Here is a 23,253-nt window from a genome sequence, read left to right as displayed (position 1 = left end):
ACACTTAACAGGGCTCCATGAATGTTACAGAAAGGAAAAGCCCACGTGGAATTCTCATTCACTTTAGTCTTAGTCCAACCTGTCCAGGTCATGGCTCCAACAGCACTAAAACATACAACTTTCCTGAGCCTCAGTTTTCTCATCTTTAAACAGGGATGGATAATACTTATCCTGACTAATCCCCAGGGTTGTGAGATCATGTACTTGAAAGTTTGTTGGTTTTTTTTTTTAATTCAATCAGGAAGCCCTATAAAACATAAAAATATTACCAATAAATACATGAAAAATCAGTAGAAAAGAACATCCTTTCTCCTCACTATCCTACCCTCTCTCTTTAAAAAGCAGCTCACAATATGCAATAACAGACCTTAAGAACATAGAGAAAAGAAAGCTTATCTTGGGGATAGAAGCCCCAGGTCTAGAAGCCCCTAGTCTCAGCTCTGCCAGTAACAAGCTGCTTGACCTGGGCCACCTGTAAACTAGAGCTACTCCTGCCTTTGTTTCCAAAGCAAACTAAGGTAATGGATAACAAAGAATTCTACAAGCTTAAAAGCAAGATACCAATAGAAGAGATTGATTAATTAGAGCTGCCTAACAAAAAGTTTGGACTTCAACAGCTTTATTATCAAATCAGATGACAGGGAAAGAAACAAACTGCCTGTGGCAAGACCCATCCTAAAACACCCTCCTGAAAGAAGATTAAGAAAAACAACAGAGGGGCACCTGGGTGGCTCAGTGGATTAAGCCTCTGCCTTCGGCTCAGGTCATGGTCCCAGGGTCCTGGGATAAAGCACCACTTCGGGCTCCCTGCTTAGTGGGGAGCCTGCTTTCCCCCCTCTCTGCCTGCCTCTCTGCCTAGTTGTGATCTCTCTCTGTCAAATAAATAAATAAAATACTTAAAAAAAAAGAAAAAGAGGGGCGCCTGGGTGGCTCAGTGGGTTAAAGCCGCTGCCTTCGGCTCGGGTCATGTTCCCAGGGTCCTGGGATCGAGCCCCACGTCGGGCTCTCTGCTCACCAGGGAGTCTGCTTCCTCCTCTCTCTCTCTGCCTGCCTCTCTGCCTACTTGTGATCTCTGTAAAATGAATAAATAAAATCTTTAAAAAAACAACAACAACAAAAAAAAACAGAGTGGAGAAGCTTCCTCCACAGTGGAAATACCAGTATTAATTATGTAAAGGGATGGAGGTTTTGAAAATAGGAACACAGAGGAAATAACTGTCCATCAGAACCCCTTCGAGTCCAATTAAACTTGTAAATTGACAAACTGGGTCAGATTTCCCCCATTTCTAGTTAAGGCAGAGGCAGGCAACCCTAACCCTACATATGCATGCCCAGCATTCCAGAACAAACAGCAGCTAGCGCAGAAAGCAGCAGCAGGAGAGTAAGAGGAGAAAATAGATCAACAAACTACAACAGATTGGTCACTTAGTAATTAAAAAGAAAAAAAAGAAAAGAAAAATAACCAATTGAAAGTTCAACTTGAGGCTGAATTCCTATCAGAAAACAACTGGAGGGCCAAAGCCTACATCTGCATAATACTTTAATCTGAGGCTGGTCTTTGGAAAAACATTTGACAAAGATTATCAAAACATCTATTTTTCTTTTTTTCTATTCACTTTTTCTCCATTACTTTTCATATTACCCCTGAGCTTCACTCACCACTCCTGCTTTCTCAACTACAGTAAGCAAATATGTATAAATATGGACTGATAGAAACTCTGTAACATATTTTTCTATATCTGTTCTTATCAGATATTCCTCTTTGAACTGTGTGACAACAAATATTCACACAACTAACAGCCAACCACATAAGCTTATGCACGGTGCTGATGTTGGAATCATCCTGACAGCGATTAGACAGTGTCAGATTCTTCTGGATTCCAAAACGCTCACTTTTTAAAGCCCGCGTACCAACCAGTTCCAGCTGTGGGGTCTTTATGGGATTTTATTTTGAAAATCACTAGAGACTGTGGTTCCCACCTACTGGCCTCAAGTGAAACTTTAGACTCCTGCTATAGCATTAACATTCAAGTACAGCTTTACCTGGTGGGAGCACATCAAAAGCAAATGAAGCGTTAAGAATGTAATTACATGCATTTTTATATCCCTCTGCGTAAGCAGAATAAAACATCCGTATTTCACCCTTTTCCCCTAAATTAATACAGAACATCAATGACAACAGGATATGATTATTTTCAATTACTCCCATATAGCCGATATTCTTATTAAAGAAAACATCTTCACGTCACCACATATGAACCCATTTAATCGCTGAGTACCTTACCATTTATCATCTCGTCAACTATGCATTTGACAAAATCAAACTGTGACCCTAAGTAGTGAAAATTACTGGACTCGCTAAGAACTCAAGAACCCAGTATACAACAAGAATTCTAGTTATGTATTTGCTTTAAAGTAAGAACAGTAACTTTTAACTCCACCTCGGGCTTTGGACTCTGCTCTAACTTGATGAGGGGAAAAAACCTACCATGAGGTCTAACTCCAGTTGACATTAGGGTGTTAATGCAAATCCCTAGCCACGTGATAGTATTTTACAAACAAAGCATCATAAAGAACATACTGTTCGAAAGGCACGGAAATCGTGCTTTCCAAAGTCCATATTTGACAATCGTTAGGAGAGGGTTGTAGATATCAGCACAGTGTAATACATGAGATGCAATCCCTCTTCCTGACAAGGTCACTTGCAAAGAACACTCTGACCTTGGCAAAGTCTCAAAAATTTAGACACTAGGAACTGCAAGAAGGGTTTTGTTCTTTCATTGGTTGGTGTTTGTTTTCAAAGTTGCCTGTTTTTAAATCACTCCTGGTTTTTAAGCCGGAAAGGATGCAAATGTTTGAGTTACTATAGTCACCTTTCTCCCGCTGCTTTGAACGGCCTATAAGGTAATCTCTGCAGACACCAATATTAAACTGTGCTGGCCTTGCCAGGACAAATGTTGGCCCACGTATTTCAGCAAGGCCACGAGTATTCTGAAGGTCAAACAAAATACAGACTATTTCCAGTCAGAAAGGAAGTCTTTGCTTTCTGGAAGGTGGCCCCCAGCTCAGCCTTGACTTGGTACGCTGCAAGGCAAGTAAACCAAAAACTGGAATCAGCCTTCATATTTAATCAGTACTTTCCGAAAAGTGCTACTGATAACAGGGAGAAAATGTGAACGTACTTGAAGTTCACATTTCCCTCTGTCTTGGCTTTTCTCCTTTTTACAGATGCATCTACAGATGTCCGAAATAATACTGCACTAACAAAGTTTTCCAAAGTAAACTACAGAATGTCAACTTGGATTCCTACAACCATTCATGAAAAAGGCTGGACACATCACTTAGGGTTTTCTTCCTATTTACCAAGTCCTGCCTATAGTAAATAGCATCCTAGTGATAATGGGCGCTAAACAAAAAAACAAGAAGGAAAGTGGAGGCTGCTTTTGGATGTCTACTTTTCATAAAGGGCTAAAAACCTATAGTTTTCAAGCACGAAGTATAAAACCCACTGGACCAGGCGGGCTGATTTTCATGCTTACGGGGCAAACATAATACTCTCTTTTTTCGTCACATGGAAACAGAAGGAAACCTCATCTGCCTTTTTGCAGATGAGGAAACTGAAGAAGATTAAGGGACATTTGGCTTGCAATCAGCACCTACCACAACACCAGCACCATTCCCTTATGGGTCTGGTCATGCAGAAAGGCCTCCTGCATCCCACAGCTTTTGCACTCGTCTCCACTCCAGGTCCCCACCATGCTTGAGGTCCAGCTAGACTTCAGCACTCACCTTAATGTTCTTCGCTGCCTCCATGAAGCCTCTCTCAAGCTAGATGAAACCTCACCCCTTCCTCTGGATCCCTGCAGCATGCTGGCTCTTCTCTGATGGGCACACCACAGCACCAAACTATAGGACTCCCCCCGCATCTAAGCGTATTAGAGTCAAGTGTTATCTTATTCATTATCCCCAGTCCTGAGACAAGACCTCGTACATAGTAAGCACTCAGTAAATACTTGTTCGATGGAATTCTTTGGGAGATGAATGAAAAAAATGGCATTTCCAAGGTTCCACAGCAAGTGGGCAGCAAAAGCAAAAATAAAACCCAGGCTTCATGAAGACCAAATGCAGCTGGTACCACGCCGCCATGGAAATCCACGGCTGTGTCTGTTCTCACGTGAGTGGTGAGCTGTGGACTGCTTTGGGCGCACACACATCCAAGTCCTCACAACGGAGCAACGAACAGTGAGACTTCTCACCATTAACTAAGCTTTGGTTTTTTAGTAAGTGTCCCTACAACCCTAAACTGCTATTTTATACCAAAGTTCTGAAACACTGGATCATTTCCTCTTTTTCCCCGGCTTTTTTTAAAGTAAAGTTTAGGACAGCGGGAAAACTGCTGAGCAGAGACACAGTGAAAAGCTGACTCTGCACATGCCTCATTGTTTTCTATTTTCATTCCAGCACAGTTGCGGCTGGAAACCAGTGTTTAGGATTCCCAGTGGATCTGCGTCCCCGGTGTTTCACCACGTCATGCTTTATACACTACTCAGAGAGGTGTGAGGCAACTGAGTAGTATGTTCTCTCATATGTATCATGTATCTTTAGGGAAGTAAAACAAAATATGTGTTTGAGGAGAGGAGGAGGAAAAAGGGACCAAGGGAGTTTTCAGAGGTGTAATTACACCTACACAAGTGGGACCGTCCATGTGTGTATTTTGGAGGTGGAAAGTTGAATGTAAACATTGACTACGTTTGTGCTTGTGCCTTCTGTATACATTCTGAATCACGACACACTTGAGCACACATCTGTTAAAAATGCTGACACGTTCACTGTAAGAACATTATTTACTCTATAAGGGATTTGTATTTTGTCGTATTTTTTTTCAGGTTTTCTTAACTTTCCTCCTCCAATATATCTGATGACTTCTTTTTAAATTTTTGATTACTTTACAGCATGCACAGGATCCCCCCACGATCCGTGGACACGGGTCATTCTGCCAGAAGAGCAGAACGGATTCCCCTTTCCAAACTGCTCAAATTTCACCTCTGGGAGGAAAGGCTGCTCACACCTACTTCAGGAGACCTACAAGCACAGGGTCCTTGCTGGAAGAGCTCAAAACAATGACTCCATTCCGACCATCGCCCCACTGCACTGTCCCGTTCCCAAAGAGCTAAGGCATTCCCCAGGTTGAAAATAACCTCTGACCCATACGGAAATGAAGACTCAAAGGGAGAAGAGAAAATCTGTCCACCGAGGGCCATTCTCCTGTTGGGGGAGGGCCCTCAGAGGCAGCTGCATCTAAACGTACAGCCTTTCCTGGTGGTGATTTTTTTTTTTTTAGCATGATACTAAATCCACAGCCCACAATAGCAGGACATTGCTGTCAGGGCACCAAGGTCTCTCAGTGTAGCCGCTCTCGCAGCCTCCTGAAGTCATGAATCACACCTCCAAGCTTGATGCCAGAGACAGAGGCTATACCCCCACACCACCCCCGACCTAGAGGATGCCCGCTCTTCCTCTCTCTGCTCACGCTATGATGCGCTATTTCAAGGACATTTTACTTCCTATAATTTTTCTCTTTAAAGACTTTAAGAGAAAGGACTGGCTTCAGAACAATGGAGAAAGAGACACTGCACTGGTAACAGAGGACAAGGGTTCAAATTCTGAATGGGCTCCTTAGAAGCAGTGTCTCTTAATGCAAGTCACAGTCTCTCCAAGTCTTAATTTCAGGTAAATGGTAAGTAGCAGCACATTTTTCACGGGACTGTTAAAAGATTTCAATGAGGTAACAGATAAGAAAGTACCTAGCACATATTAAGTCGTTACTAACCTTTTGCTTATAAAGAAATCGTAATGCTCAATTAATACATTTCAGAGGGTGTGACCATTCAATAATAAAGGCCAGTAAGAATATTCTGAGCCCTCTGCAAAATATTCTCAGCCAGGTTTGGGTATCACGTGAAGGGGCCAACACCTCTGTTAAGGTATTACACCATAACTGTAATTACACCAAAACTTTACAACATAACTGTAGAGGTATTACCGTGTTACAGGCATAGGTGTTAACTGCCATAGTATTTACAATAGAGAAATACTAGGAATAGCCTAAAATGTTCATGAGGGTACACCTGTACCATGAAATATATACACTGCAGTTAAAATAGTGCTATTTGTACTGACAGAAACATCTCAATGACATATTGTTAAGCTTTTTTAAAAAAATTATAGAAAAGTACATAAAGAATGATACAACTTATTAACTCCCTAAAACTATGTGTGGATGTACACAAGTGCACAGAGAAAGAGGACTGAACACATAATTCTAATGGTAAATAGTTCCTACCTATGGTGGGGGCAGCGCTAGAGTAGGGTCAGGGAGCTGAACGGGCACTGGGACTCTGCTCTTGGTCTCTCTGAATCAACTTCGCCCCATGCACATGTATTTTAAGTTTTTTATTACTTGTATAATGAACACAGTTTTATTTGTATAATTAAAAACTAAAAATACATACTGTCATACAAATAATTTTGAATCAAGCCAACTGAATCAACTGAAACTGGCTGAGTAGTTTTCTGCTCTGGATGTCTTATTTGGGGCAGCGTCATATGTGGTTCAAAAAGACCAGCACTCCAGGGTCTCGGTAGGCAGCAGAGAACCCTGTTCTACTCCACCTGTGTGATGACAGCCTCTCCTCTACTTGAGGGCTTTCTGTGGCCCTACTTCATTCTCTGTTGCCAGTGACCCAGCAGAGCCAGGGTCTTGCCTGGGCTCAGTAGCAGGCAGTAGTGAAAACTTCTGGCTTTGACTCCTCATTCTGCATTGTGATGTCTGAGACTTTGCCTCAGTTTTCTCATTTGTAAAACAGAGACATACCTACACCTTGCCAGGCTGTCACATGGGTTATCATATGACACATACCAACATGCTCAATGAACGGCAGCTTTAAATATTACTATCATTAACCAGGCAGTGCTATGAGTCTCAAGGTCAATTCTCATCTGTAAAACAAGATCCCGATATCTGATTATTTTGAAAGTTTCCAGCTATAATATTCTATGAACATATGATAAAGAAGAAAAGTACACAAACAGGCTGAAAAGTGCACCCAGATGTCTGGGACCAGGGACATGAGACAACCTCCAAGGCAGGGCCATGGCAATGATGTGACTTGTGTGACTGTTATCACATCACGGGGTGAGAAGAAAAGAGGTAAGAGAAGGTTTTTTTCCTCTAGTCTAGAAGACTTAGAATTTAGAGAGTTAAAAGAAAGACATACAGAGAAACATATTCATATTCTTCTACTGCCAAAAAGAAAACATTTCAGTATACCCTAATACCTGCTGGTACTAGTATCTAGTACCTAGTACCTGTTGGGAATAGCAAAGCTTACAAAACAGGGCATCTTAGTGTAACCAGCCCAAACACAGCCTTCAACCTCCAACCTGCTCAACCTTCTGGGACAGAAGTTCAAGTTAAATCCTCTTAAAACCAATAGTATCTCTATACATCTACATCTATCTTTTGGGGCTCAGCTGAAATGTCTACCTTCCTTGTTAACCTCTCAAACCATCCCCATTAAAAGCCATCTCTCTCTCTCTCTGAATTCCCATAAACTGTTCTTCACCTTCATTAATTTCTACTTTACATTATAGTTATTTACTTGCCTGTTTTACCTCCCTTACAGGGCCATAAACTCCCCTGTAAGCTGAATAATGTTCCAGTCAGTCACCCATTCACAAACATTTACTGAGCATCTAGCTATATTTTATTAGATTTATCATCCAAACCACGAGGAATACAGAAATAATAACACTTTCTTCGTCTTCAAGGAGCTCAGTCTGCTGAAAAGATGGGCAAGGTAACAATTTCAATAACCAAGGTGCTATGGGGACATGGAGGAGGAACCTCCTTAATCCACCTCAAAAGAGGGAAAGATGAAAGTGTCAAAAAAGCCTTCCAAGCAGGTGATGTTTGAGGTAATTCTTCAGAATTAGTTAAGGGGTGCCTGGCTGGCTCAGTCAGAAAAGCATGCGACTCTTGATCTCAGGACTGTGAGTTCAAGCACCACACTGGGTACAGAGGTTATTTAAAAATAAAATCTTAAAAAAAAAAAAGAATTAGTTGAAGCTACCCAAGCAAAAAGGAGAGGAAAGGACAAATATGTACTAAAATCAATACAGGGGCACCTGGCTGGCTCAGTTGGTAGAACATGCAACTCCTGACCTCGGGGTCATGAGTTCCAAGCCCTATGGTGGGCACAGAGCTTACTTTATATATATATATATTAAATCAGTATAGATACATCTACTTTGGAGAACTGGGTGGCAGTTTCTATAAGTTAAGCATATACTTACCATACAACGGAGCAACTGCTCTCCTAGGTATTTACCCAAGAAAAATTGGAAGGTATGTTCATAAAAAGACATGTTTGCAAATGTTCATACCATTTTTTTCATAATAAAGAGAACAAGCAAATGCCCATCAACATGTGAATGAACACACAAAGTGGGGTGTAGCCATACAATGAATATACTCAGCATTGAAAAGGAAGAAACTACTGATATGCAGAACAACTTGTTTAACTCTAAAAAAAAATTTGCTGAGCAAAAGGAGCCAGACTCAAGAGAATACAAGAAACTCTGGAACAGGCCAAAGTAACCTATAGTGACAGAAAGCAGGTCAGTAAGTGCCTGGGACAGGGATATTGACTACAAAGGGACAGGAGAACTGGGGTGGGGGAAGGAGGGAGTGATATACAAAAATCTGCATCTTCTATAACTTGATTGCAGCCGTGGTTAAAGAAGTATATACATTATAGGGGCGCCTGGGTGGCTCAGCGGGTTAAAGCCTCTGCCTTCGGCTCGGCTCATGATCCAGAGTCCTGGGATGGAGCCCTACATCCGGCTCTCTGCTCAACAGGGAGCCTGCTTCCTCCTCTCTCTCTGTCTTCCTCTCTGCCTACTTGTGATCGCTGTCTGTCAAATAAAATCTTTAAAAGAAGTGTATACATTATATATAAAATCCATCCAACTGTACCATTAAAATATATGCATTTTAGTCCTGTAAATTTTACTTCAATAAAGGTAATTGGTTTTATTTAAAAATTGTTATTTACTTATGGGAGAGAGAGAGAAAGAGAGCACGCAAGTGCATGCACCTGTGAGCAGGGGTGAGGGGCAGAGGGGGAGGCAGAGGGAGAGGAAAAGAATCCCAAGCAAATTGCACTGAGTGCAGAGCCCCATGAGGGGCGTGACCTCACATCATGACCTGAGCAGAAACCAAGAGTCAGATGCTCAACTGACAGAGCCACCCAGGCACCCTTCAATAAAGCTGATTTTAAAAGAAAAAAATATATAGCACAGTGTTTAGGAACATAGACTCTGGAACCAACTGCCTGCTCTATGACTAGCTGGCTATGTTAAGAGTTAACCAGTACTATCATTATTATTATTAGCATTAGCATTTCTATTCATATTCCAGGCAGAGGGAAGAACACAAGCAAAGGTCTAGAAGTAAGAAACAGCATGGTAGTGCAGAGACTACAAAACAATTTAGTGGTGTGGAACATAAATTAAGAGGAAAAACATGAAGGGAATGAAATCAGAGAGGTAGAAAGGGTCAAGGTTACTAACAGAGAGCTTCTGACACAACCAATCAAATGTTTTGTTTTGTTTTTTTAAACTGATGAACATATAAGGAGATACCCCTTGAGACCCACCAGGATGGCTATTATCAAAAAGACAAATAATAACAAAGGCTGGCAAGAATGTGGAAAAACTAGGCTGGGAATGTAAAATGTAACCACTGAGGAAAATAGTTCGGCAGTTCCTCAAAAGGATAGACACGGAGCTCCCATTTGAGCCAGCTACTGCACACCAAGGTACACATATACCCAAGACAAATAAAAACATATGCCCACATATAACACTTGTACACGAATGGTCTTAGCAGCATTATTCGTAACAGCCTCAAACTAGAAACAACACACATGTTCATCAACTGATGATGGATGAATAAAATGTGGTCTACACATATACTGTAATACCATTTAGCCATAAGAAAGAGTGAAGTACTACTGTAGGCTACAATATGGATGGCCCCTAAAAACATTATGCTAACTAAAAGAAGCCAGACACAAAAAGTCACATACTGTAGAACTGCATTGACATAGGATGTCCAGAATAAGCAAATCCATAGAAACAGAAAGTAGATTAAGTGGTTGTCAGGGGCTAGAAGAAGGGGATAGTAGAGAGTGACAGCTAATGGGTAGGGAATTTCTTTGGGGAGTGATGAAAATGTTCTAAAATTGACTGTGGGAGTAGTTGCACAACTCTGTGAATGAACAGACTAAAAACAAGTGAGTTGTAACCAGTCACTTTAAATAGGTGAATTATATCTCACGGTTGTTATAAAATATTTAATGAATAAGATTTAAAAGGTCCACTTACTTCAAGGAATATTTGATAAAAGTTAAAACGCAAAAAAATTTTGAAACATCTCCTTTCATTCAATTTGTTCAAATCCCATATGTGCCAGCTATAGTGGCCACAAATATCGAGTGAGATAGTACCTTAGCCTTAAGAAGCTATATCCTAGAAATGGGAAGAGAGGCAGGTATAGAGGGTAGCACGCTAGAGGGTACCACAGAAAGCTGTCTAGGAACTGAGGGAACACAAACAAGGGCCAGGACCACCTCTCCATTACTTTGCCTTTGACCTCTTATTCTTACACGGTACTACTAGATGTGCATTTCTTCTACTGGAAGTCTGCTCACATGAATTTTGGCAGGAGACCCCTATGGTAAGCAATGTGATTGATTCTCTAGCTGATCAATCTAAGCCAGTCATGGCAACTCCATTACTCATTGCCAGTGACTGGTTCAAGGACAGATGGCGCTATATCAATTCAGCCAGTGAATGCAGAGAGAGATATGCTGGGGGTCTGGGGAAAGAGGCGCTCTCTCTCTTAAAAAAGCCAAAGGCAGCATCACATCACTCTTCCTTGGATCATGAACAAAACCTTGATACCTACTGAGCTCTTCTTATAACCACCAGGAAACCTGTCTTCAGTTAAGATAACCCTATGGAAAAGACAGAACAACCTAAGAACTGAATGAAATTAGTCCAATTTCCATTTTCTCCTGTCCTGCATTAACTAAAAAAGCTTCTAATGATGTCACCTAATGTTTTCTCTTCCCTCATGGGTCAGGAAGCACTTACATAGCATAGGTTAGAGGCTACATCTCTTTGAGTCGAGCACATGATCAACCATTGCAAGTTACATATTTCAAAAGAGCAGAAAACAATGAACAGAGTTACACTTAACCCTAAATATTTTAAAAAGCAGAGTTTAACAGAAAAAAAAATTACCTGATTAAAGGTTTCCCTATTAAAACGTATACAGTTCCTTTCACTGCCTCAAGCAAGGACCTCGTTTTATAGAGGGAAGGCTCCTGTCCCTTCCCCTCCACCACTTCCTGTGGTGCGATGTGGAAAAGGTCCTGAGCTTCCAGGGAAGGTAAGCAGATAGGGCTAGGGACCCTGTAGGTGTGATGTAAAATGCCAGGCAAAGGGCTAGCACTGGATGCTAAGCATCATAGCAACAATCACAACAACAGAACCAGTGGGGTGTGTATAGACTGGCGTTTACAACATGGAATGGTACTGGCTTCTATTCTCAGCATGTGTCATTGACTTACTGACAAGACAGTTAAACATAAAAAGGGTCCATTATCAGTGGTAACTGGGACAAAGTCCCTGGGCTAGAAGAAATAGGAAAACTCCAGCAGTAGTCCCCAAACCTCCTAAGTTTCAATAGTTTCAATCTCCTCCTCCAAACCTTTTCTAAAACTGCTCTTACCAAAATAAACTAATTTAAGTTGACTTCCACTTCCTTTCCCTGATGTGAGGCATGGAAGAATGAGCAGGAAGAGACACAAAAGGTCCCAATTATCCACCCCTTCTTAAGGCTCCTTTGTATGCCTGCTGCATAAGGTCATTCATTAACTAAGAATAAGTCACTGGTTTGTGATAACACAGTTCGTGGCACATAGTAGGCACTTGATAAATGTCTACTAATCGACTGCAGCAAACTAGAAGCAAGCATGTGAGTGCTGGACAGAGAGAAATAAAGCTTTGACTCAAACAGGTTCACTTTTAAGCCAACCTAAAAACAATAATAGAGCACATCATCAAAAAGCTGAAAAGAGGTGGTTTTGCAGCTAAGGCTGCTGTTACTCACTACTCCCTGAATGAATAAATCTATTCAGTTTCTCTGACCCGGGTCCAGAATACAAGTGAGTTACCAGCCAGTGCAGACACTGGCTCCCAGCAAAGTTGTTATTAACTTCCCTGGCTAGCTGTAAATAGATACTAGAGAAACCTGCTCAGCTCCAGACTGTCCAGACATCACTAGGGTTAATGGCTTCACCTAGTTCAGGGCACTGATTTTTCAGATCACCCTGAGGTCTGCTCTCCAAAGCCTGTGACAAAGCCAGCACAGAACATACTCCATCTTCTTCCCTATCCCTTGTCAAGAGAACTTGAATGTCATGATAGTTACAAAATAAACCGGAAAAAGTGGGCTTCTTCCCTTGATTACAATTACACAGAGGAGAGCATGGGATTTGCTTATACCTATACTCATGCCCATGATGAACGCTCAGATATGACCAATCAACCCCAACAATATTTTAGCTTCATTAACTGGCCAGAGGAAAAAGAGCCTGCCACATGGCAAACTCACATTTCACACAGGGCAGAAACATCACAGTCAGAGCCCAGAGTACAAATGTTCAGTACCCAAACAAATGGAAACCGACAGGATACTTGTGGTTATAATTTAACTTAAATCCTCAGATAAAGGAAGACCACTACTGATTTGGTTTGGTTTATCAATAGGAGAGTTCGTAAGGAATTATCATGAGCAAACAATGGCAGCCACCCCAGTAACCTCAAAGACCTGAGTGTTGAAGGAGGACCAAGTACACTTAGCTTTACTTCCTTCCCTGCAGTGAAGGGTCCCTTGGGATGGGTCACCTTCATGAGGGGCAGCAGCTGTTCAAACCCCAGGATTTAGAGAGGAAATTAAGGAGTAAAGGGTTGCTGGGATAGAGCCACAGGCCTGAATTCCTCTAGGAAGGGACTCTGGTTTAAGCCTACATTCTTCTCACTGTACTCATAAGCAGCAGCACCCTACCCCAGAACCCACTCCCCTTTTATCCCAATTCCTTGACATCTATCAGATCAAGACCAGGTGGCAGACCTCAAGTCCTTCTCAATGCACCAAATGACTATTTTAAGTCTTTTTTTTTTTTTTTTTTTAATTAAGCTCTATACCCAACATGGGGCTTGAACTCATGACCCTGAGATCAGTCACATGCTCTACAGACTGAGCCGGCTAAGCACTCCATGAATGGATATTTTACAGTGACAAGGCACAGTTCAGGGAAGGGAGCTCTGGAATGGCTTCGGAAGACCTGTGGAGTTGCCCCAGCTCTGCCAAACTAGCCAAGTGAATTTATCCTTGGTTTACACACCTATAAAAGAGTGCAGTGTGGTCTGATAATTTTTAAGAGTCGTTCCAGCTCTAAACTCTTGGAACTTTTAATGTAGGCTATAATTTCATCTATCTACACCCCAGTGGAGTATCCCAGTGAGCATCTAAATGAGGCTATAAGACACATATGCTAGAAGGGTCCAGCCATGGAATCATAAAACCTAAGAATGCTAGAAGCACCCAGAACATAGCAGTCCCCTCAAAGGAAGCTCTGGGTTTCACAGTGTGCTCAAAGATCTCTATGGCTCACCATTTCCCATGGGGAGTACTTGGACCATCACTGTGAAAGCAAGGACTCAAAGAAGACAAACTCCAAACTCAAGTTATTCCAGACAAGGGTCTATTCTAAAGGTGCAGACCCAAAAATAGCTTTACAGTTTGCAAAAAAGCAGGACCTAAAATAAGATTTTCAAAAAGTCAGATCCTTGGTACTTAACTTCCTTCCAAACCCACAGCTAGAGGCCAGCCCTGTGTAACATAAGGGTAGATTCAAAAAATTATCTGTTCAAGTACCAGGGTCTTTGCCTCCTTCTTTCTCTGGCATAACCAAGATAAGCTCATCCTAGCATGGTTCTATTTGGTAAAGAAGGATATCAGGCAATTAGGGCCATGGTGCATGTCCCCCAAGGGCAGAACACTTCCCCAGCTACTTTTGTTTGGTATGTCTTTGTTTTGGCTTAGCCCTGGCAATCTGGCAGGCAATGTATTTCCAGGGGGAGCTCTGTCCATGGTGTGAATGCCCCGGCCTTGAGGTCCTTGTTCATTTCATAAACAGAGCCCAGTTGCCACAGTGACTGGTGCTAGGAGCAGCTGCTAAATAGCAGAGGTCACCCAGAGCTTTCTTTGGGTTCTACAGTCTGGGCTATGTGTTCCTATGCCTCTGTGAACAGTGGGTCAACAGGAGCTGCAATCACACCGGCCAGGACTTCACACAGGAGTCTGGGCACTGAGGAGGAATGTGGTTTGAGATGCGGCCTGGACCCACATGACAGAACTCTGCCAGAGGGCACAGAGAGAGTAAAGGGCATAGGAGTGGCAACTTCCTCCCTGGGGGTTCCACAGTCCCCAGAGGGTGGGAGGGGGCAGGGCCAGAGTTCAGTGCAACAGGAAGGACCTTGGAAAAGTGAACACGGAGCTGGGCCTGTGATCTTCTGAAATCATGTATGCCATCGGGTGCTTTTTACCTTCTCTGTGAAGGTGTGACATGGTTCTCCCCACCTCCACAGCAGGAAACACCACACCCCACTTGACACGCACAGGTAAAAAAAAAACAAAAAACAAAAAAACCCACAACACTTCTGGACTGGTGTCCCAGAGGTCTTTCTAAATTAGAAACTATCCCTCTTGTGTTTCCATCTTCCCAAGGCAATCCTGCCCAAAGGCCACAAGATCCTCTTGACCAGTAATACAACTAGGGGCAGGTGCGAAACACAACCGTGTCTGAAAACACGTGTATCTCTGGTCCCTCTCCTTGTTGTCCACATGCTAAGATTAGAAACTGTTCTTTTTCACTCTGCAAAGTAGAGCTTCTGTCCTCAAGGTAGATGCTTTCAGATAAAAACATAAGAACGGCTATAAAAAAGAGATTATAAGGCAGGTTCTCTTGGCTCTTACAAAACCAAGTTATCTTGGCCGGGGCCCAAGGAAGCCATAGAACAGAACTGAACATAAACCTCACTTAACATCTTTCAGACCCATCCCCATGTTAACATGGAAGTCATAAACATTCTTTGGTCCCAGTGCCAGTTCCAGAGATGGTGATCTTTAAAATGTAAACAAAATGAAGGCTTATCTCTCTCAAAAACATATGCTTCTGTCTTTACCAACCATGAGCCAATCAGACCACAAAAAGGAGAGGAAAACAGGAACAAAGTTTTCTAACTTATCAGTGTAAGTCAAAGGTAAACCTAAAAACTTAGATCCCTCGTGCTTTCCAAACAAGACCCAAATGTTTCACACATAAGATGTTTCTGTGTTATTCTCACCACTGTAGTTCATTAGAGGCCAGAAGAAACCTAAATAGTTAAGAAGTTTGTCCTTAGGCAAATACTTCAATATTTAGACTTCAAAGACTCCATATTAACCTCTGTTTACACAAAGTAATGTGTTTCCTTTGCCTGCTCAACATCAAAATGCTTCGTAATTAATTACCTCTATTTTTAAAAACCCCAAATACTGTTAAATATAATGGCCAATATACTGGGGGGGAAAGAAAGCATGTTCAAAATCTCCTCCAATCTCTGAAACACAAAATGATAATTAAGACATCCACGGAATTTGATTGATGTAGATATTATTTAAAAAAAAAAAACAAAAAACTTTCCCCCTGGGGCACCTGGGTAGCACAGTCGATTAAGAGTTACATTCTTGGTTTCAGCTCAGGTTGTGATCTCAGGGTTGTGATCTCATGGTCATGAGCTCAAGCCCCACGTCCGTTAAGACACTCTCTGATCCTCCTTGCTGCATATGCTCTCTCCCTCTCTCAAATAAATAAATCTAGAACAAAACAAAAAACAAACAAAAACATTCCCCTCAAAATTACAATTTTTATCTATTTTTTTCCATTTTGCCTATGAACATTGTGAATCTAAGAATGGTACAGTTTTTTATTCCATTACATAAAAATTCAACAAAATTAAAATTCCAAGTAAAGGCACAGCTTTAGAAAATTCAAAGTTATTTCATTTTCTAGCTAGTTAGTACTTATACCTTCTTTTCTTTAGAGCATTCCTAGATCATGATCAATGGAGCACCTCAGAAACAAATCCACACCTCCACAGGGAAGTGCAAATGGAAGCACGGCAAGTGGCTAAATGGCACAGTATTTATAAATACTGACGTCATCATGGAGACAATGATCAATATTCCTTGGAATTTGTATGGGGAAATTTCCCAGTTTCTTTAAAAGCTCTTTTCCACTCTATTACCCTCAAATATCCACATTTGGCAATAATATTAATATCATCTATGGAGTATTTACTATGTGCCAGGCTCTCTTCTAAGCATTTTAATTGTATGTACGTATTTATGCCTCAAATTTTATAGATATAGTAGATAGTGTATCTCAAAACTTTGAGATATATTATTGGCCTTCACTCTGCAGCTGAAAACACTGAGATGGAATGATGTTAAGTAACTCACTCAAGTCAGGAAGTTATTGACTTACTGAGTCAAGTGATTAAGCCAAGGCCAGCCCTGGGTGGAGCTGGGGGGAGGGTGGAAAGAGGGAGAGTGTGCAGGGAGGGTGGTACCTGAACTAGCAGGCAGGAACCAGCATTCTGGTTCCAAAATCAAAAGGTGTTCCTTCCCAGAGAAATGCTGACCCAAGATAACTCAAGGAGTATGTCAATGAGTTCTGACCTAAATACATGTCCTCTTTCTATAGAAAATGCAGCTACTGGCACCTTAGAGAGATACAAACACCAAAGAAAAAATGAAGCTCAGATTTCCTTAATTAACTGTGCAACGTTCTCAGCTAATGTCATTTTAATTTTACATATATCTTCTACAACCTAAAATAGTCTTCACACATTACCTAAGAACAAATTTTAAAAGCCTTCAGAAAAGGAACTACTTAGACTTTCTATGTTAAATTTTTGCTACATTTTTCTCCTACACTGTAATGTTTTGATGGCTTTTTACAATTCATATTTCTGGCCAACTTGCTTCATTAGCACTCAAAGTAGAATTAAGCTCATATAACATCACTGGGGTATAGTGTGAAGCTGCTATCCCAGCAGAGCTGATTTAAACACCCAATTTGGACAGCATGGTACACCTCTACCTTTGATAAAATTATCAAATTTTATAACCTTTCCTTCCTTTCTAGAAAATCTTTACATATCTGAATGTATCTGAAAGTTACAAATAATCTTAAGATTATTATAAATATTTTTTTCCTGAGATCTCATTTCCCATCCTGACAGGTTCTCCTTCAGCTCAGGCACCAAGAATGGGCCACGACATACAAGTGAAAGCGAGAGTGGCCCAGCGTGGCCTGGGCATGCCCAGGGTGGATGCAGTGGCCTGGGCCCTGGGAATGACCCATTGGGAGTTGGCAGCTGAGCATGGAACAGCCAAGAGGAGCAGAGCCAGCTGGTGGTGGGCGAGGGGCAAGGCAGGTCGGAGACAGGTGGATGGAGCGGCCAGAATGGCCAAAACGGCCAGAAGGGCCAGAACGGCCAGAACAGCCAGGTCTTTCATGATGAAAAAATTTCAAGATGCTTCTCTGTCCTCCATGTAGTTGGTACTTTGGGTGTTGAAGAAATGGCTGAGAGTTTCAAAACTTCTCTCTAGGACCTTACCAGGGGAATCAAAGACTCCCATCTGGGGAATTTGTACCATCTCAAAGCTCGATGCTCACATTCAGCACAAGAGAGAGGAGAAGTGTGGAAGAAGGGCAGGCAATGTCCTTGCACCCAGGAGAGCCCAGAGTACCGAAAGGAAGCAAGAGAGTGAGCTATGGGGGCGCCTGGGGGGCTCAGTTATTAAGCATCTGCCTCTGGCTCAGGTCATGATTCCAGAGTCCTGGGATCAAGCCCCGCACTGGGCTCCCTGCTCAGCACTTCCCCCCCTCTCCCACTTCCCCCCTCTTGCGTTCCCTCTCTGTCTGTCTCTCTGTCAATTAAATAAATAAAACCTTTAAGTGAGCTACATATCATCAGTAGAAGTCTCCTCTTGTTTTATCAAGTGTTTTCTCCTGTACTACAGTCAGTAACAGACCAAATTATTGGTGATCCATCACAACATGGAGATGTGTGGTCGTGGCTGGAATTCTTCCTTACCTCAGTTTTCAGTGCTCATTGGGTGTTCCCTCTGTGCCTAGCAAAGTTGTAAATACCATTTCAAGACAGCTAATTTGGAATTTGAGGTACCGGGGAGGAAGCCTCACCCATTCCCCAGTGTCAGCAAGTAACTGCTGACATGCTCTTCAACCTTTCGCTGCAAGCTCTTTCCCTCATCCAGGGCATGTGTGTGAGTCTCCCTCCCCATACTGCCTTGTGCATCAGCTGGTTAGTTCTCTGGGTATGTCCCCTCCCTCATCGCTGGACTGCTGTGAGTATCGCTGGTCCGGTAAGGGAACTGAAATGCACCAGCGACTGTTAAACACAGAAAGCTATTTTACTACTTTGGATTTGGTTTGCCCATGGCTTTCCTCACAGCAATGCAGTCCTGATATATTACTGGTGGTGGCCTCCTCTCCCTCCTTTCCTGCATTCATTACCAGTGCCAATGAAGCAAAGACCCCTGGCAAAGTAAACCCTCTCCAGGGGCGTCTCTTCTCTGGGGTGGTTTTCTTAAGCAACTGACTCGTGCTCGCTTCGGCAGCACATATATTAAGCAACTGACTCTTCCACAAGACAGTCTACCTGCAGTCTGTCCTGAATAGCTCAGCCTCTGCAGAGAAGTTCCCTTTGCCACATCCGCCTCCCACCAGGCCACTGAGTCACCTGCCATCCAGAGGGGATGGGTGGGACTGGAAGGAACCTGTAGGAGTTCTTTTCCTTGTCCCCTCCTCCACCAGGGAAAGCAGGACCTGCTCTTCGAGGGACCCCCTGCCTGTTCCCTTCTCTCTGAGGAACTGGGATTTCTGTCTCTGGTGCGCATAAAGCGGAATCTTCCTGACACCAGTATGAATGGACCACAGGTTTCTCTGCAGGTCTTTCCTAGCATTTGCCAGCCCCCATGCCTGGACTGATGTGAATACTTTTTTTCTCCCTGTGCCATTTACCCTCCTAGCTCCAGGCCCTGCTTTCTGCCACCCTTGGATGAATGGATTTTAAAATTCTGGCTGCTATATTTTATGGACCTGTTATTTTTGGTATTTTTCTGTGAAGGACATATATTGGATATGGGAGGTAAAGGCGTATCTATCTCGTTTGCTCCTGATCACTCCCTTTATAGCCATCACAGTCTATTGTTCCTTGTAACTCAGGTTAGATTTTCATCTCTTTGGCTCTACTGTAAAAAACAAGCCTGAAGAATGGGACAGAAGGAATGACCTCACAGCCGGACCTGCTGGGTTTGGGGGAGTGATCTTCTTTCTTCCCCTTATAGGGGAAAAAACTTTTTCACTGGTACATTTAAAGATTCCCAGCTATAGGGAGGTAAAAGTTTTGGACAAGTGCCCCTACAGCACTGAACGCTCAGAGAACCTAAACTTGGAATTCTGAAGGTCTGAAGGGTACTGCTGGCCACTGCCAGGTTGTCTGGTATTTCAAAGGAATACTGGGTGCTGCAAATAGGAATGGAAGGGATAAATTTATTAAACTCATGAAGCCTGTGATTGGTTGGTGTTCTCCTGTCATTTCACAGAGATGAAATATGGGGAGCGGGCAGATGTCAAAACACTTGTCCAATTTTAAAATGTCACAATTAGGGGCACCTGGGTGGCTAAGATGGTTAAGCATCTGCCTCAGCTCGGTCATGATCCCCAGGTCCTGGGACTGAGCCCATGTTGGGCTCCCAGCTCAGTGGGGAGTCTGCTTCTCCCTCTCCCTCTGCTTCTCCCCCTGCTTATGCTCTCTCTCTCTCTCTCTCTCTCAAATGAATAGATAAAATCTTTAAAAAAAAAAAAAAGTCACAAACGTGAGCTGGTTTAAGTGAAAGTGACATTGACATTTCCCTGCACTAAACTGAAAACACATTCACATTTGAGTGTTTAATTGTTAATTCCATCACTTGAATATTGAGCACTTATATTTCCCAAGTTCTTACAGCTGTTAGAGATACAGCAGTGAACAAGGTGAGCAGCCTTTACTTTCATGGAGTTTCCATTTAGGCAATTAAAAAAATATGGCAGATAAAACTTTGAAACACAAAGCTCCTCTTCCAGGAAAGGACATATGCAATAAGGCACGGGGTGGGGGTGGGGGGGGGTAGTGGTGTTCTGTAGAGTGAGGTCCAGAGACCCAGGCACTGCCTTTCCCCTCCGGCTCACTGCCCCACCAAGGCTCTGTGGAACAAATTCCTCTGCCAAATGTGTACCCAACTAGCTCAAAGCAACTCCATCTACAAATAAAAGCCCTACTTCTTTTATGAAGAGGGAGCAAAGTCCTTTAAGTCCCATTGGATACACCATTCATTCTGGTCACTTTTAGACAACCCTTAATTATCAAGAATCCTTTTACCTCTCTGTCTCCATTCAGGTGGGTTATTTGTTAACCAAATTCCACACAGCTCTACAGGGCAGAACTAGGGGCTGGGAGTGGAGGTTTACAGCCTGGTGGATTGCACAACACAAAGAAGAATTTTCCAAGGGTCAGGGATATTTCAAATTCAAGTAAAGGCTAGAGGCTCAGTCAATAGGATATTAGACAGGTGATTTATGTACCAGGCTGAACTGAACCAGGTAATCTCTAAGGATCCTTAAAATACCAACATACCACAAATCTAGAGCTCTAGTAGTAAGCCTTATGAATGTAAAATCGACCCAGATGTAACCTATCCTAAAACATTACTTGAGGATAATGTTACTAATGAGATACAAACTCAGATGTCATGAAGAAATAACCAACCTAAAATATACCACATGTTACCGAGCAATAGTTTTAATAGCACACCGATACTCATAGCTATGGCTCAGCAGAGCTTAGCAAGTGCCTGGCAGGGTTTTGAGCACGTGAAGCATCATATCTCATTAAATCTGGAAAACAGTATAGTGAGATGGAGGCTCTTACTCTATTAGCTCCACTTTACAGATGCGGATGCTGAAGCAAAGAGAGGTGATAAAGCTATTTATTGGCAGACCTGGGATTAGCACCAGGCAGCTGGCTCTCAAGCCTGTGCTCTGAAGCACTATGCTCTCTCCTAAGCTGTCTTATTGGGAGCTGGAGAGCATTTTCCTCTTCGACTGGGTTACATAAAGATTCTGAAATAGTTAACTATTTAAAGGAAACTTTGAAATGTGATGCATGAAGCTTTTCTGATGTAAGATAATCATAAATTTCTTTTCTAGATATACTACATAATGAATTTGCTATATTTTACTAAACTGTAGAAGTACTCAGAAAGTTAGGTCAGCTTCCAAATCTTATTTCCAAGTAGTAGCTTAAACACTGGAGGAATCTGGCTCAGAATCAATTACAAAATTTTCCTATGACAGTATAACAAACACACACTACATTAGATATTTATATTTCTGCTAAATATCAGAGATGCCCAAATTGGTGATTATGACAGAGCTGGCCCTCAACTGTGGCAGTTTCCATTACAAAATCCACATTACAGGAATTCAGGATCCTGTTTAAAAACTGATTTAAGACTGATACTTAATAGGACAATATATTCCTGGCTTCCTTTTGTTTCTTTTGTTTCTTCCTTTGTTTCTTCATCTTTAAAATCTTGGGGTGGGGAGGAAGGGATGGGGAGGCTGGTAATGGACATTGGGGAGGGTATGTGCTATGGTGAGTGCTGTGAACTGTGTTAAGACTGATGATTCACAGACCTGTACCCCTGAAACAGATAATACATTACATGTTATTAAAAAACAACAACAAAACAACAACAACAAAACTAAAGCCAACAAGTCTCCTCCACTTAAACTGAAAAAGGAAAATGTTAGTTCCAAAGTTTGGAATTCTTAATACATTCCAGCTGCCCCCTTTTTTAAAACTCTACATTTATAAATATTAAAGATGTCTAAGAAGTCTTAAGTCTTTTTAAAAAGTAGTAAAATAACTAACTTCATTAAGATTTTAAGTATATAAAGGATATTACAACCTAAGCCTGCTTCAGTATAGATCTCAGTGATATATGAAGAACCCATAACAAAGGAAAATGACGTACCTAAGTACGTATAAATCTCCACACAAAAGTTTACATGTACATACACAGAACATTATAGCACAAAAACTCTAGGAAATCACACACTTTTTAACTTGTGATACACATAAACTGACCCCCCAAAATATTCAGCAATAATTAAAAATCTTCCCCTTACTCAGTATAGTAAAAACCAATTAAGATCTAAAACAACAATTTTCTGAAGGGGACACTGAAAGAAGTTATTTTATAGGCCTAAAAAGTCAGAACGGGACTCTCAAATCCCTGCCTCACAAATATTACTATATCCTATCCTCTAGATAGGACCCTTTTCATCATTAACTTTGTAAATACCGCTCTCTAGAAATAACATGAAATGCTCCACCACAATGCCCATGCTGCCAAGATGACATCTTTGAGAGCAACACTGATGGGGAATCATAGAATTTGGGAGCGGAAAGAAATCTGAAGATCCTCAGGCTCATCTCTCTTAACTGCCAGGTGAAAAAAACAGATAAAGAGGTACTGTGTGACCTCCCCAGGGCCAAGACTTCTAGGTGAAATCCTTCACTGAAACTTCATTTGGGCCACAAGACAAGATTCGCCCCTCCATGTGCTAAAATAGCTCTTCATTTACTTAGCAAGCAGCAATTCTGAAAGGTTTTGGTCTTAGGTTCCTTTTATGCTTTAAAATTACTGAGGACTCCAAAGAGATTTTGTTGGTATGAGTTTTATCTATCAACATTTAGCACAACAGAAATGAAAACTGAGAAATTTTTAAAAATATTTAATTCATTTAAAACCAAAAATAAACCCACAGCATGCTAATGCAAATATTATCTCTTATGAAAAATAACTATTTTTGAAATATAACAATTTGGTGAGAACGGCGGCATTGTTTTACATTTTTGCAAACTCTTTAACATCTAGCT

At 41.8% G+C, this 23,253-nt stretch overlaps 1 protein-coding gene and 1 pseudogene across 4 annotated transcripts in view; one reads left to right on the top strand and one right to left on the bottom strand.

Annotated features, from left to right (window-relative positions):
- The window catches only part of TGFBR3 (transforming growth factor beta receptor 3), a 199,181-nt gene that overhangs the window by 131,943 nt on the left and 43,985 nt on the right, over positions 1-23,253 (bottom strand). The window lies entirely within an intron of this gene.
- LOC125099104 (etoposide-induced protein 2.4 homolog) lies at positions 17,789-19,167 on the top strand (annotated as a pseudogene).

Source organism: Lutra lutra, chromosome 4, assembly GCF_902655055.1.
Source record: "Lutra lutra chromosome 4, mLutLut1.2, whole genome shotgun sequence".
NCBI lineage: Eukaryota > Metazoa > Chordata > Mammalia > Carnivora > Mustelidae > Lutra > Lutra lutra.
This window is presented reverse-complemented; position numbering and strand designations above follow the sequence as displayed.